The sequence below is a fragment of the Chrysochloris asiatica genome, unplaced genomic scaffold (genome assembly GCF_000296735.1).
Source record: "Chrysochloris asiatica unplaced genomic scaffold, ChrAsi1.0 scaffold00120, whole genome shotgun sequence".
In the NCBI taxonomy this organism is placed as follows: Eukaryota; Metazoa; Chordata; class Mammalia; order Afrosoricida; family Chrysochloridae; genus Chrysochloris; species Chrysochloris asiatica.
The window spans coordinates 5,517,416-5,523,121 of record NW_006408638.1 but is presented as its reverse complement, the minus strand read 5'-3'; positions in this window follow the sequence as shown (position 1 = coordinate 5,523,121).

Sequence of the window (5,706 nt, the reverse complement as noted above, 5' to 3'; positions counted from 1 at the left end):
GACGGCACTTAACAACAACAACAACATATACATACATACATATACATGCACATAGATATGTCAAAGCAATATGTAAGGAGCTCTGATGGCTTAGTGAATTACTTATTTGACTGCTAACTACAAAGCTATCAGTTCAAATCCACCAACAGCTCCCCAGGAGAAAGATGAGGTATTCGGCTCCTGTAAAGAGGTATAGCCTTGGAAACCCTACATAGTGGTGTACCACAGTAGGATACGCACAGGACTGCTAAGCAAAAGACTGGCAGTTCAAGTCCACCAGTCACTTCTTGGAAACCCTATACAGGATACAAGCAATATGTGGAGTACTGGTATGATGCTATCGGTTAATCACTGGACCAAAAGATTGGCAGTTTAAACCCACCAGATGTTCCTTGAAAACCGTATGCTATGAGTTGGATCTAGCTCAGCAACAAGCAATATATTGTTCATTTTACTTGTTTATGGAACTTATCTAGCATATCTTTTGTATGCTGTTTTCTGGGACATAGTTTTATTAAATTAAATCCAAGCTGTTACACGTAGCTGAGTTCATTTATTTTCTTTGCTGAAAAATATTCTTTTGGTGAGTATACTCTAATTGTTTTTGTCCCATCTCCCATCCAAGGGTATTTGGGTTGTTTTCTGTGTTTACTCTGTGATGTTATGACAGTCTTGTATATGCCTCTTAAAAGAATTTCTCATGGTGTGTACTGATGCATAGATTGCTAAATGTATAGGTTTTGCAAAAATGTAAATGCTTAAAATAATGCCAACCCTTGGTATTGTTAAGATTTAGTGGGAAGAGGGTGGAATATAAATGGTATCTTTTTGCAGTGTTTATCAAGATCATAAGGACATCAGGTGTGATACTACAGGATAAGCACTGGACTGCTAACTGAAAGGTTGGTGGGTGAAACCTGCCAGCTGAGTCTTGGAAACTCTATACAGAACCGACTAGACAGCACTTAAAAACAACCACATCAGGATCATAAAGACCACAGTGTAAGCCTAGCTGTGTACCAAACATTTGATAATTAAACATTTAGTTTCTTAAAAAATCTCTTGTGATTATTCTATATCCTTACTTATCTTTCTATGTTTGAGCATGTTGTCCCTTTAGCTCTCCAGCTTCAGGGAAATGATGAGATTATATCTCTCTCAGCATCTGACATGTAGAGCTGTTGAGTCAGTTAAATAGTTGTTACTATTCTGTAGTGTATGCCAACAGTCACTGATACAGTGACTCTGTACTTAGGCTCCCAATAAATACAGGTGATAACTGGTCATACAGAGATAGGCTGAACTGAACCAGTTACCACCCTTACCAAGAACAGTTTCTGCCATTGTCCGTGTACAGACATTGGTTTTAGTTATACTACCTTTCATTAGCATACTGGGTACGAATCGAGCTGCAAACCTTAAGGTCAGCAGTTCTAAACTACCAGCTGTTCTGTGGGAGAACGATGACGCTTTCTGCTCCCGTAAAGATTTACGACCTCTGAAACCCTGTACAGGGTCGCTATGGGTTGGAATCGACTCAACGACACTTAACAACAACAACAACAACAAGGAACAGACAAGCTCTAAGTCTCTCGTGACTTTGAGTTCCCCTCCCAGGTTTACTCTCAATAAACCTGCCCACTGTTGAAGCCAAGTTTCTCTCCTTGTCTCTTTTATTCTAAGGAGCTCTGGTAGTGTAGTGGTTATGAATTGGGCTGCTAACCTCAAGGCTGGCAGTTCAAAACTCTGTTCTGTGGGAGAAAGATGAGACTTTCCGCTCCCATAAAGATTTACAGCCTTGGAAGCCCTGTATAGGCTCACTATGAGTCGGAACCGACTCCACAGTACTTAACAACAACAACAACATAAATCATTTTGAAATTTTCTGTCCTTCAGCTACCCTCAGGGGACCAAAGAAATGGGAATCTAAGTCCTTCCTTGGGTGAGAATTTCAAAAGAGAAGTTATGTCTTTCGCTGTCCTGTTGTGAGAGCCATCAGCATCAGCTGATGAGATCTCCAAAATGATGGGGGAAAGTCATGGGGATGAATTAGGAGCCAGTTGGTCAACTCAGCTTCCCTTCCACTGTTTAAAAACGTAGAAATATATTTTTTAGACAGGGGAAGCTGCCACCTCCTTAATGAGAGGATGGAAGAGGAGAAGGGAATGATATTCTTATTATGTACTAATGAGTGAGAAATTCTTAGCACTAGTAAGCAAAAACACTTCTGTTACCGGACAAAGATCTGACTGCTAGCCACTGTAGCCAATATCAGAGACAGGGTGAGACTCAAAATTTGTTTTATTGACAGATCTGAAAGGCATCTCTTGTCTTCCCCTTTACAGCCTGAACAAACTCTAGGTATAAATCTATCTGTATTGCTACTTTGTTTTCTTAGAGTTTTATGGTTCTGTCCTGGGGATACAGTTTACGTCCCATTGAGTCAAGGCACCTTACATCCTGGGACATGATTACCCCAGACAATGTTAATGGCTTTTTCAGAAACCTTTGTCTTAAAGTTACTTTCTTTTAAGGGATGAGAGCATGGTCCTCCAGCATTCCTCCAAACTTGTCTTCTTATCCTAGGTTTAAATCAACACTGCAGCACTAAATCCTTAGTCTATATGTTCCTGGAGACAGGCCAGTCAGGGCAGTAATGATTGGAAACAATGATTAAGAGGGTTTGATCAGAAAGGGGGAAAAATTTATTAAAAACCCTTCTCGCATTTCCATCTGCCTTGTCAGCTTCACAGCCGTTGAGACCTTAGTATATTTTTGCCTTATAATGGGCACATCCACCACTCTTCAGAGTCCTGGTGTGGGTGATTGCGCCAGACTGCAAATCTGTTTGAACTGCAAGGTCGGTGGTTCAAGCTTACTAATCACTCCTCAGAAACCCATATAGGGTATCTGTGGGTCAGAACTGACCCATTGGCACTTAACAACAACAACAACAACCAGTCATCTGTAAATTTGTCTTACTATGGTGGCTTGTGTGTTGCTGGAAGCTATGCCACCAGTATTTTAAATAGCAGCAGGGTCACCTGTGGTGGATATCTTTCAGTGGGAATTACAAATTATGACAGGCTAGGGAGCTTACAAATTGACAGGCTAGACCACTTATGAATTGTAAGCTACTGAAAACCTATGGATAGAAATAGAACATTGTCAGATATAGTACCTCAAGATGAACCTCTCAGGTTAGCAGACACTCAAAATATAATTGGGGAAGAGCTGTGTAGGGACACAAACTGAACTCTCCAAAATGACCACTCCAAGGTCACCTCAAACCATATCTCCTTTCCTGTCCCCCTCCTCTAGCTATATAGGAAGGAGCAGATAGTCCCCTCTTCCCCCTATATAGATCAAAACTCTTAAGTTCTCTAGCATGGGAAAAGCAGCTGTAACTTATGATTTTCCTACATCTCCTGGCTCTGAATACCACCCTCAACTGTGCTGAGGAGTGTGAAGCTTTTATACCCCATAATATAAAAGACCCTACCACCTGCCCCTCACTCAGAGAAACTTCACGATCTAGCTGACCACCATTAGACACAGCTGTGTTTTGCCCTTTGAAGGTAAATTCCCTTGTAGGTAAAGCACCTTTCTCTTTTATTTTGTTTTCTATTAATAATGTCTCCTGGATTGGGTCCTAGCCATTTTTTTGTAGGGTGCTTTTGTTTGTTTGCTTGCTTTCGGTCTCTTAGCACTCAAAAAGCTTTTTCCTTATGGGCCTGAACCCCAACAAGTTGCCTCCTCACAGGAGGGGTGACCTTAATGATGTGGATGGAGTAAAGCTTTATGAATCATCATTTGCTGATGAGGCACAACTCAAAATGAGAAGAAACAGCTGAAAACATCCATTAATAATCAGGAAGTAGAATGTATGAAGTATAAATTCAGGAAAATAGGAATTCATCAAAATTGATCACTTTTTGATATTGATATAAAGATCTATATTGTAGGTATTGTTGTTGTTGTTAAGTGCCATCAAGTCGGTTCCGACTCATATCGACCCTGAACAGGGTTTCCGAGGCTGTAAATCTTTACAGGAGCAGAAAGCCACATCTTTCTCCAGTGGAGCAGCTGATAGTTTCGAACTGCTGATCTTGTGGTTTGCAGCCCGATTCGTAAGCACCACGTTACTAGAGCTCCTTATTGTAGGTACTAGTGAGCTGAAATGGATGGATATTGGCCATTGTGACTCTGACAGTCGTATGGTGTACTATGCCAAAAACATCAAATTGAAGAAGAATCACATTCTTTGTCAAAAATCATATCACATTCATTGTCAAAAAGAATATTTCAAGATCTTTCTTAAAGTACAATGCTGTCTATGATATGATAATACCCATATGCCCGCAAAGAAGGGTAATCACTGGACCTCAAGGTTGGTTTGAACTGCAAGATTCAAATCTACTAGCCACTCCTCAGAAACCCTACATAGGGTCACTATGAGTCTGAACCTACTCAAGGTCACTTAACAACAGCAAAGACCAGGAAAATGCCACTATTATTCAAATTTATGCACCAACCACTAAGACCAGTGATGATGAAATTGAAGAATTCTATCATGGTGATTTCATGTATACCAGAGCAATGCATTCCATGGAATTCTTCAATGGTGAGTTTTCAGAAACAGATCACCAGGGCTTTATTTTGCAGCATCACTGGTTGGATTTGCACCACCAAACTGAGCCATACCATTTTCTCCAAACAGAGACCTCATATTATAGTACAAACTTCAAAAAGCAAGGAACAGCTCTCACTGGTGAGCTCTTGGCTCCCTAGCTGTTTAGGATTTTATCACTGAATAACCTGAAATTGTTCACTTTTTTTCATCTGTCTCTTGGAGACAGTGTTACATTACCTCTGTACATTCTCTCAGAGTTTAAATGGAAAGAAAAATGCCACAAGATATACAAGGAACTTTGTGTAATGTGGCTTATGTGAATACCTGGTATTTATCAGACTTCCTTCAGAGAGTCTGGCATGTTAGTATGTGCTAGGTAGAGGGTATCTATGTGATCAAACACCAATAAGAATCCTGTACACTGAGTTTTTTTGTTTTTGTTTTTTAGATTGTAGTTTGTTTTTTAAAGGTTTTTATTGTGGATTGAGTGAAAGTTTACAGGGCAGATAATCAGTTTTACATTCAACAAATCATAAACCTTGTTTCATTACAATGAATATAATCCCCTCCATGTACCATCAGTTAACAGTATTTTTCTCTATTCAGTTTAGCTCTTTTAAAAACAACAGGGATACATAAAAATTTATCCCTCTAAAGGGCACATTCTGCAAATCAGCCTCCTGGCCACCAGCTCTTAGTACCTCTCTTCCCATGAATCTAAAGTCCTCAGCCACTCCCCTTCTCCATGACCCCATCTCTGCCTCCATCTTTGATGTCACTGCTTCTCTGGGTAAGGTCCCGCTTTCTGCTTGTGCTCTTCTCCCTTGGTGGTCCTAGGGTCCTCTGTTTTTGAACTGTCAGATTAACCACTCCCCTTTGCATGTGTGTGTGTGTGTTTCAGATCTTTTTATTCCTTCAAATTTTTCTTTATTAGGAGTGACTGAAATAAAAAATACAATTGATTCCATCATCATCATCATCATCATCAGTATCATCATGGAAATGGCTTTAAGAGAAAAGTGGTCAGATGAATATTTTGCTTCCCATTTTCAACCAGTAGATAGTTGCCATGG